General features: G+C 46.5%; 1 long non-coding RNA gene across 2 annotated transcripts in view; it reads left to right on the top strand.

Annotated features, from left to right (window-relative positions):
• The first annotated feature begins 1,213 nt into the window (after positions 1–1,213).
• The window catches only part of LOC138453408 (uncharacterized), a 155,788-nt gene continuing 145,823 nt past the window's right edge, over positions 1,214–11,178 (top strand). For both annotated transcript variants that reach the window (XR_011260418.1, XR_011260419.1), the window contains exons 1-2: positions 1,214–1,728; positions 2,324–2,389. This is a non-coding gene — a long non-coding RNA (uncharacterized lncRNA). The remainder of the gene's footprint in view (positions 1,729–2,323; positions 2,390–11,178) is intronic.

The following is an 11,178-nucleotide window of genomic DNA, read 5'->3' as shown; positions in this document are numbered from 1 at the left end:
CGGAGGGAGACCGTAGGTCCATAACGAGAAACTCATCTCACTTTAGAAGGATGCCGGGAGCCCCAGTCGTGGGCGACGCAAACCAGAATGACGATTTCACTCAATGGGATGCTTCTTATGAAGGAGACAGAGAAGACTCTGAAGGAGACATGACACCAGAGACCTGGACAGACCCGCCGGTCCGAGCAGAGTGTCGACCAACGAGAACGAGAAAGAAACCCCATTGCCTCATTGAAGAAATGAACTGAGGGCAGGACATAAAATTTAGTGACGGGAGGGTGTGGTGTCGCCTGTCTACTATTAGAGGCCGAGTCCTCTGTCTATTTCTGTTCATTGGTGGGCTGCGACCCACGTGTGTTAAGGGGCGGGGTTACCGCCCAAGGGCAGTTCGAGTCTGACTGTGATGCAGTAAAGACGTGTTGCACCCCAGCTCTGTGTCGGCCTAATCATTGTGTGAATGATTGAGTGATCGATGACTTAGCGTGAGGCGGTCCACGTGGAAGAATATCACAAATACCAGGCCCTCCAAGGTCGGAATGGCCCGGTATTTCCCCATTCCAGGAACACAGACCCGGTACCCAGAATGAGGGTAGCCATGCCACAAATAGCGGCATGGCTACCTCCAGGGTCGTAATAACCCCCAATGTGATGGAATGGGACAATGCTGCTCAGCAAAAGGATGTATGTGGCGAGAGAGTCTTGCGAGACCCCTCGATCAAGCAGCAGCTGGAGCACACCACGGGGAAGGAGAGCGAGAATTGCAGGAAAAGAGCAGCCAGAACAGCAGGGCCTGCTAGCACTCCACAATTAAAGACCATTACAGGACTAATCATTTAAATTAGAGTCGCCCTTTTAAAGATTATTGCAGAGCTTCCTGAGTAGTGATGCAACTGCTCTTTGTATATAGTTATCCTTGCACAATAAACCCCAGTGCAAATTGAATACATTATTATTGTGTTTAGTCATATTTTGTACCACAATACCCTACACTGCTCACATGCACCAATCCATTAAAAGTTACCTCATTTGCATGCATTCTGCTATTTTTGTTTTGAAATATTGTTTTTGTGACAAGGGCTAAAGAAATAAAAGAGATAACATATGTGAACCCATTAGCATAGAAACAACTATGTGCCACTGAGCTGCCTGGCTGCAGCAGCACAGTCGCTTGCTAGACCGGTGGGACGAGCACATCAGGAAGGGGGAGGGAGGACTGGCCAAGTTTGCTGTAGCGCTTCCCCTTTAAGAATGAAATGTCTAGCACGAGAAGAGCTGCGCTCTATGGTTTCTGTTCCTGCACTTAGAGAGGGACTGGCGGGCCACAGAGTAGATCGCTTGGGCAGGCTGTCAGCGCGTCCTCCCGTAGTTTAGTAGAGAAGTCGCCGTCCCGCGTATTTGCTGGTAGCCGGTGTGCAGCCTGTTGGGGAACGCACTGTAAATCGGCGAACAGTGTTTGGGCCAAATAAGCAGCGAGGCAAGCGTGCGGGCAGGCGGCCAGGCTTACCGTGGAGTCAGAGAGAAGACACCCAGCTGTCAGGCAGTGGGGAATTCAAAGCACAACACACCAAGAAAATGGCGAGTAGGGCGGAAGAGTAGTCGTTTTGGTGTTGCTTTAAGCGTTTGAAGTTGGTGCCCTGCAGTAGTTATTAAGTTAGCTGTGCACACACAGTCCGGTGGCCAGATGGCAAGGCATTATCTCTTAAGTTCCGCACGACAGTAGCTGTTTTGGTAAGTGACCTTTTTATTCGATTTAGTTTGTCCAAATTCCTGAAGTTTGTGAAAGGCGCCAGAAATCCTTTTGGCTTCCTTATTTGGTGTTGGGTTGCTTCTACGTGTTTCTAGTTTAACGCCGCTAATTGACTTTGAAAACGCGTCCTGGATAACTTTCGGTGACAATGCTTTGTGAGTGTTGCTAAACGTCTAAAGTTATAGGGCAAACTGGGACAAGGGGAGTTCTTGCGTTGCCTTCCAACCATCATCGCGTTTTTAATGCATGCATGATTCTCCGCGTCGTCGTTATTTATTGTGTGCTTTCAAATGTTAAAAAAAAGCAGGAACAAAAAACACTTCCTTGTTTATTACTGGATGAAGGCTGCTCGCAGCCAGACCGACCTTGTTGGAAAACCTTCCATAGTTGGGAATGGTGTTTTATTTAGTGTGACCTTGTCAAGGTGATGACTGTGGGCCTTGCAACATGAAATGTTTCCTAAGTAGGAAATCGTGCAGTCGAGGAGGGTATGAATGGGTTCTCTACACAACACTAAACCGTTTGGACAACCTGCATGTGAGAGGGGCAATAACGTGCATTTTATTTGTTTTTCAGAACGCATTGAGAAGAACTCCATGTTAAGTATTTTAGAGCGAAAGTACTCCGCAGGTGCTGTGACGGGTAGGTAGATCATGTTTCCCGCCGTGTGTGGATATTCACATGTTTACTGTCTGGGGGCATCTGTGTCTAAGGGCAATCGATTTACTTGGTTGCGTGTACCCGCCCTTTTTCTCGACCTGTAGCAAAACGGTGGGTACCGCATTCTACCTCGAAAAAGCAGCGCACTGCTTAATCGTTTGCACCCGCATCGCCAGTGCGGGGTGTCCAAAAATCACCACTAAAGTGAAAACCTGCAGTTCTATTTGGAACTATGCACCTATTGGCTTGTGTGTGGTGTCTTTGTGTTTTTTTTTTGCCCCACGGTGATGTACGTGACCATAAGGTAAAAGAAAGTTAATTATCCTTAAGCATGTGCATTAGCCGGGGATTTTTTTACAGTAAGGGCCACTGAAATCTGAGTTTGGCGCCTCATTTGATGTAGGTGTCCACAAAACATTTTGGTTTTATGGTCTATCCCGCCTTATCGTGTCGGAGGCGAGTTTGAGCAATTTGGGCATATATAGCGTCTCCCATAAAATTCCGCCAATGGCAGCTCTTAACATGACACATACATGGAGGGTCTAGTTATATGTTCTACGTGCCTGATGGCTAGGCATCGCAGTGCTATGGGCGCCCATGACTCTTGGTTTGCAGTTCGACAAGCCATGTTGTGAGTTGGGTTCCTGTCGACAGGGAGCTTCGACCGATGTCTATTCGAGTTTGCAATGTTGATCCACAGTGGTTGCAGGGGGTGACGAGGAAAGGCCACATATTAAACAAACATGCAGAGACGAAGGGGCTGCCTTTCACTTGCTGTGCATTATCCTCCCGAGAAGTTCACTGCCCGCAGGGAGAGTTTACAAACGGAAAAAAGACGACGCTAAGCTCATTGGAAGTACCTGGACCGTGTACATTAGATCGCGTGTCAAGATAAACGGCCTACAAACAAGAACTGAAACGCATCTCTGGTGTTGTTTTTCACATGGCAGTTAACCTTGAGTTGTTGACCTTCGTACAGTACTCGCGGAGGAATGCAGTGTTCAGAGTATGCAAACACTGGTACAGACACAACCCTAACTAGCAAGCTACTTCTCAGATCTACTTTATCGCAAGACAAACAATCCATAAAGCTAGGTCTACTTTCCTTGTTTCCGTGAGGGAACAGCGCGTTATTGCGTGAACTGCGAAATGCCCAATTCCTGTCAAAAAAATTCTCTGCCAGAGTGCTCAGTCGGAGACGTTCATTTGGTGTGACCTCCAAAGGTTTACTGGCTGAAGGCTATCTCTCTAAATGAGCTGGTGTCACTTGAACTATGCAGGTGAGGGGTTGGGTTGCTGCGGGGTTTGAGGCCTAGACGGTGCCAACATGATCCATCTCGTCAAACCATGTTGACCTTTCATTGCCCTTTGAAAGATGGCGGCTTTTGTTAAATATCATACCCGCAGAGTGAAAGCTGTGCTTGACCGAGCGGGTGTTTTTCGACCCAACCGTGCTCCGCATTATAGTTTATCGAGGGAGTGCTTCTCTTCTGGGGTGGCCTGGGGGTAGGCTGAAGGGCTCCTGCCATAGGCTGGGCCTCCGTGAAATTTCGGATCACCCCCCTCCTCTCCCTCCACTGACCCCCCCCCCCCCGTTCGTTGTTTCGCTGGGAGTGGCAATTCTTTGTTGCTCCGACTGCATTTTTGTCCTTCCAAAGTCAGCTTTTAAGCCGAGCGCAACCTTGAGCTTGTGACCGGTTGTTTTAGTATTACCACAGCAACAGAATTCCGCTTCTGTCGTGCCTTAGTTTGCTTTTCACTGATCGCCTGCCCCTTTAGTCCAGAAATAAAAGTTTATACTAATATTGCATTTTTATGAGGTAAGACGCATTCTAGTTATAACCATTGTTATAAAGAACTTTCCCATAGTCTTGCTGAAAAATGTGCATGATCGATAATTGGACGATTTTTGTTCATGAATTTTCTGGCACCCCACAATGAAGGTCACAAAGCATGGAATGGGTCCCGGGATAGCATCTAAAGCTGAACGCTCCTTTACCACTTTCGATAATTAGTTGGAAGTGTCATTTCTTTGTTCTGGTTGTGCGACCATGGCTCTGCTGACCTCCGTATTGTTGCTGGACAAGGGGCGATATATTGTTTGCTTTCTGCAAGGTAGGTCTGTTCCAACATATTGGGCAAATGCATTCATCATATCGGTTGACCTGTACAAGATGGGCAGTGCCAGTTTGAAATAGTGTGTACAGCCTGTCTTCGACTCTTTTGTGCGAGTATTTTTTGTTTTTGTTGAGCATTTTTATTGGCCGACAAGAGCTAAACTGCTGAGGGATTCCTCAAGAGACTCCACGGATAAGAATGGACGGGCGCCTCTGGACTTTACCTTTTCAAAGAGGTTTGGACTTTTTGGAACTTTGTATTCTGAAGGTCACCAAATTGGGGAACCCTGCATAAACCATTCTGTAAATGTTTATCGACCAGTTCAATGAACTACAGTCAACAATCTAAGCACTGAGCTGCCAGTTACTTGGTGACTGTTTAACAGGAACCGAAATAAGGATTTGATACTTAGCAGCTAAATGCTGCTCCTGGCTATCGGCATTGCCCAGTAAGCAGGATCTGCCCAGTAAGCAGGATCTGCCCCTGGGAAGGAAGGGCCAGCACCTAGCGTGCAGTACTTTCTTACCTTCCACACAAGGTGCAAAATGTAACTTTGGTCATTGACGTATGATCCATTGTTACCAATGTCTTCTAAATACCTCCCAGGCGTTTGTCGGGTAGGTATGTTTGTCGGGTAGGTATGTTTGTATGGCACAAGATGTCATGGGGAGCCAAATGTTGCCCCGGTAGCTGTTGGTGTCAAGCCAACCAGGCTCTCCTGTGCTATAACCAGGAGCTAAATAACCCCCATTACCCCTGCCCCCTGCAATTCCGAACCCTGATTTACAGACTAAACCTAGACCTCTCTAACTCCCCAAGCTTTACTGGCAGACTTCAAAATTGCTACCCAGTGAGACATGCAAAGTGGGTTTCAAACTCCACCATCATAACATTACCTCTTTACGAGGCCATTTTCAGCCTTCAGACCTATTGGGGCGGTATGATCACATGTAGGCTTTTTTAAATCCACACGAAGAGCTGCATCAGTCTTTTGTATTTTTAAAAGTCCCGTCCACTCATCGTTTGCTATGTTTCTCTTTGATATTCGCTTGTCCTCCCCGTTGCCAGACCTAGCCATTTTGTCCTTTGTACCCTTTTCTCTACCAATTTTCCGTATAGGGGTGTTTCCAGAAAACCAATTGATCATCTTAAAAACGGATATATTTCAGACAAGATGGCTTCACGGCAGAGCTCTGTACAACCTGCAACCATGCATCAGACTTTTGGCAAGATCAATCTTATTTGATCCTTGTGAAGATGATGACTTGAGTGCTTAAAGTTTATATTGCTGCTCAAAGAAGTAGGGAGAATTCACTGTGACACCCTCTATACAAAGTAACACGCTTTATATTCTTCAGGTTCAAAGTGCCGCAGGTGATGTGTTGCAAGGTAGTCTTTTGTGAAAGTTTGGTTGTACAACCAAGTATTCAGTTTCTTCTTGAAAACCGTGTTTGAGGGAAATACTGTGAGCTCCATGAGGTTTTAAGATATCCTGCACTGATCGATGAAGATACCAGATTGGTCAACATAAGTTATCCAGCGTCTCATGAGACCTGGCGTCTAGGAGACGTGCAGGCAACTGGCTTGGTAACCTCTCCCAGTGTAACTTGAATGCTCTGCAGATGGACAAGGAAGAATGGGATTGTCTTTAAAAACTTGTTCCCGGCAAAAGATATTGAAATGATACTTAATCAAAACAAATGACCGAATTCTATATGGTCCTTAATAAGTAACTGGAATGAAGTCACAGATGTACATTTTCTTATAGAGCCTAACATCCAAGGTAGCTTTGCCACAGATCGGTCTAAAAATTCCATCCCTGTTTTGTCCCAAAAGGACCACATCGGGAGTCCAAGCAAACTATCTGTACAGTGTTTATCAGGGAAAAGGAAAATGTTCGGTATAGGTGAGACTCGTGATAGCTGGTTAGCATTTTAATTTCTAGGTCCTCTGCTTTAATGTATTCCGCTTGAGCTCCCTGTCTAGGTGCAACAGCCCCTTCTCCCCACCCTCAAGTGAGTTGTCTGATGGGACCGGATCTACTGGTGCACACTGGTACTAGTCAAATTAGTAACTAGCAGTCTTGTCAAGGGGAGGCTCGCCACAGTCCATGATAGTTGCCATAACTTCCCGGACACTATCGTTCTGTGAATAACCTTCTTTCTTCTCGTGTCTTACTGACACCTTACTTGGAGACTGGTGCGTGGAGCAGCACTTTGTTCTTGAGGTCTTCTGTGCTGGAACCAGTGTTCTCTCTCTCCTTTGGGTCCCTGACGGGGACCCTGAGAATAACCTCTACTCTCAACACCAACTTTTTTTAAAAAGTTGGGCACCTGGCTGGACCTGGACCTGGGGCTCCTGGCATAGCTTTAGATTTGTAGGTTTTGAACTCTCTCCCACTGTATGGCTTATTTATTTTTTTCCTCTAATGCTGCCAGTTTCCTTTCGGGGTTTACTTGGAATTGAGAACCTGTGGAAGAAATGTATTCCGAATTCAAAAAAGCTGCTGGCAGAACCGTGTTCAAGCCAGCATGGAACCAGCTCCAGCCAAGCGTACATACCTGCATGTGCACTCGGGCCCTGTGTGCGCTCGAGTGCCACATGTTGGTAAAGGTGTGTGGGTTTTTTTTTTTTTTTTTTTTTTTTTTTTTTTTTTTTGGCACTCTGTGGCCTTGGTTTGACTTTCTCACAGGATTGACCTTTGGCAGGAGCAGAAACGAAGTTATTATTTATTTTTAGTTTTTTTTGCTGACCCAATGCCCTTCAGCCAATCAATCCAAACAAGGCCGCGGGGTGGTATTTTCTTGCAGTGTTCTGCTAGGCTTACCTCATTGTGATCGCTTCTCGCGTCCATAAAAAAGTTCTTGAGTGTACCTTATTTCTGTGCTGTTTTACCACTGGGCATTTTAGTGTAATGCTGTAACAATGCACGTGCATAGTTTCTAATTTTTTTTGGCTACCCCGTCATGGTGGCAAATGGTACTCGGAGAGAAACAGTATACACTGCGGCACTTCAGAGTCCCCCAAAGGGTATCCAATTATTGTGGCTGCTTAGTGCACAGGGCTGCCTTTGCGGACTTGGAATGGAATACTGGTGGCTAGGCATGCCAAGAATGTGGCACTACACTATCCTGACAAGTTTGCTTTGTTCCCGCCGTGACTTGTTCCATTGCCAAAATGCGTCCCAGTGAGGTTTCCATAGGTCTAAGCCGACTATCCCCAGGGAAGACCTCAAGAGCAGTTCTCATTCCCCCCCCCCCCACCTCCCCACATGCTGCCTTGAAAATTGAACATGACAGCTTTTAGGATTATAATGCCCCCAGTAATTGACTTGCTCACTTTGGATCTGTGTGATTAATGTAAAAAAACGCCAGACTTCCCCTGGTGCTAACTCCTGGGTTACCAAAAAAAATGCCGAACATGGTGGGCGGGGGGTCTGTTTTAACTGTAAACCGATATTTGTGTTTGGATTAAGCTCAAACAAGACAATAATTGCACTATGCATTTGTAGGAACCCGGGTGCAAAGAGGGGAGTGCAAAGTTTGAACGGAGGGTGTGATCAGGGGTGCAGGTGTGCAGTAGAATGAGGGCAATGCAACAATAGTGGAAGCCATTGATGGTGCTGATGATGAGCAAGAGGAAATATGTGAGAGGGTAACCAAATGAGAGGACGGCTGGGGGGATGGGGACTGAGTGAGTAAGGTGGGTGGATGGGGTGATAGGAGGGGTAGAGTGGGCGTGTGGTGCTAGAGGAGGGGTGTACAGTGCATGGTGGGGTAAAGAGAGGGGGTAGGGTTGAAGGAAACGAGGGGATAGGATGGGTGGTGGTAGGGAGAGGGGGTGGCGGGAGGGGGTGGTGTGTATGGCAAAGAGATGGGGGACAGAAGGGTACTTTGTTTTGAGTGGCGGGTGCCCCTTCCTTGGAATTTCTCCCCCTGCCTTTTTATAAAGGGTAGACTTGCCCTTGATGGACCCAGAGAATGGCAAAATGAGGGAGTGGGTGAAGGGACCGACTGAATGATGTCGAGTTACATGATTGTGTGCCATGGTCTGCTGCTGGTATTAATTTGATTGCAACCGATTTTTTTATATAGTTAATTAAAACGTTTGCATGGCATAGGTCGCCTGTGAAATGTCACAGAGCCTGCCACTCACAAGAACCTTGCCCAGAGCAGTGAGGAGGATAGACTGGCTACACGACACACGTCTCTTGATGGTGGTATGTAGTCTTGGTCCCAAAGAACACGTTACTACACTTTGCTTCCCCAGAAAATTTGTAGGGCCTAGGAAATACTTTAGTACAATTTTTTTTTTTTTTTTTTTTTTTTTTTTTTTTTTTTTTTTTTTTTTTGCAGAACATTTAAATAGTATCTTTTGTATAGCGTTGCATACCAGAAATTTAATGTTCACCGAGCTTCGCTTGGATATGCCACTAATTAACATTCCCCACATTTGGGTCTTCAGTTTATGACGGAAGAAATGCTGACGCGAGTCAGCCGGAAGGAGTAGTGAACCCTTTGTCCAATGTGTAGTAGCTCCAACTCGTCGGCGGTGCACACGCTAGGTGTAGAGCTCTTTACTAGAAGGCCATCACTTGCATGATCGTGGTCCACGTGTGCGTTTAAAATGATGAAATGCTGAGCCCATTTGCTTCAGAAGTCCCCACAAGGTTGTACTTGGCTATAAAAATGCATGCCTCTTCTAGAATGTGTGCTTTAAGGCAATTTATTAACCCAAACACCTAATGCTTGCTAGCTTTGTTTTTTTGTTGAGGAAATGTAAATGTTCATCACATTATACATTTAACAAACTTCGCGTCTGAAACCATGACTAAGAGCGCTTTAACTACTGCCAAATTATGCGCCCGTGTTGCCAACTCTTTGTTACCTAGCCTTTCGCACCATAGACAAACGGCAACCCTATCGGGAACATCTCGAGCAGTGTGACCCAGCCAGGCCACTGCCACTTTAAATGCCATATTAGTAACTAGAAACCCCCCCTTTCGAGGTTACGAAGCATACGCCAGATAACCGTACCGTTGAAATCTTTCCGGATCCCTTGCTGATGTTCCTACCCAGCCTTACTGTGGTATTGCTGGAATGCCCCTCCTGTCTTTAGCTCTACACTTCTTTGAGAAACAGTGCTTATATATCGAGTGGCTGAAGGCAGACTGTGTGAAGAACTTTTTACTGCGCCAGTAAAGAGTTTACAACAATTGTCATTAATTCTCAGACTTCCTTATTCTTACTCCCACATTACCTGCTGCAGTTTACCGAAGTCATTGGGCAGCACATGGCACAGGCCAGCTTTATTGAATTATGGAAGCCCCTGTAAAGTACAGCTGGTGCATCTATATTCCATCAACTCGGACATTTACCTGTTCTCTCGAGACCCAGAACTAGACAATCGGCGTTATAATGCTAGACGTGTGCATGCATGCCAGCGGCTTGGGTTGTATTTAAAGTTCAGCATGGCCAAGGACGGCTACAACCCTATCGCGCACGTGAGTGTGATGACTGGCGCTAGATTGTATAGTGTCTTAACAGCTAGTTCTGGGAGCCTTCCCTGATTTTTTTTTTTTTTTTTTATTTTTTTTTTTTTATTACGGGATAGAGTTCACAGTAGATGCACGGTACAGTGTCCACTGCTCATAATGTCCTGGTGTATTCGACCACCTCTGCTAAGAGCTAACCCAACTGCACGTGCCGTTCTCCCAGAGACGGTCGCAGCTCAGCACTAGACCATGGGGTGAAGTAGTTGAGTCGCCATTAGAATGCAAGTTTCCTCCAACCTCGGTATATGATGCAGCCACTAGCTGCCCTTCAGTATTAACATCCACAGACCTAATTGAGCCATCCTTTATTCAGAAGTTTCTATGCACCCACGTCAGAACATTTCAAGCGTCCTTCAATGGGTACAGTGCTTATCTCTGCTGTGTATTGCGACCAGTCATCGCCACTGGGGTAACGGGAAGCAATCTCGCAATTACTTTTGGCAAATGAATAACGTTCGCCCTAAAAACCACATACTTCAATCGATCAATGACAATTTTAAAGTTGCCAGGGAAATCCCCCTCAGAACTAATTAAGGTGGTGTTTGATGTGCACCTGCCCTGCACGTTCGCCCTCCGAGGGACATGACGAAGAATGCGCTGTTCATCACTGCTGTAATGGGCAGGTGCCTATGGTCCAACTCCCCCGCACCTTTAATGGGCGCCCTATAGCCTCGTGAAAAATGCAGCGCTCTGTACGACTGTGGAACAACTCCCAACACATCCCCCCCCTTCCTATCACATTGGAATGCAGAGCTCTGTGTGAGTGCTGTCAGACTTCCAGCCCTTATTTTATTGGGAGCCTTGAATTGCACCTGTATGTTCTTTCTGCTCCTCTTCTTCGCCATTCAGCACTGAACTCCCTTCCTGCACTTTTTACCTCGGAGTGAAGCTCCTGTTCTGCCATAGCTGCGGCTGGAGCCTCACAATGATCCTTGGCTTTGTGTAAGGATCTAGCATAGCTTTTCGTTAGTGGCAGCCGATCACCAACTCTGCTCAGGACCTCCTGTGCTGCGGTGTTCCCCTTCAGGCTTCTTCCGTGGCTGCCATGCCTTGCTCCGAGGATGACCTGCACAGCATTGCACTGCTAGGAGAAACCTCA

The sequence above is a fragment of the Ambystoma mexicanum genome, chromosome 4p, assembly GCF_040938575.1.
Source record: "Ambystoma mexicanum isolate Mex_15411 chromosome 4p, UKY_AmexF1_1, whole genome shotgun sequence".
Classification (NCBI taxonomy): domain Eukaryota; kingdom Metazoa; phylum Chordata; class Amphibia; order Caudata; family Ambystomatidae; genus Ambystoma; species Ambystoma mexicanum.
The sequence above is the reverse complement of the archived record's forward strand: the minus strand, read 5'-3'. Positions and strand labels throughout refer to the sequence as shown.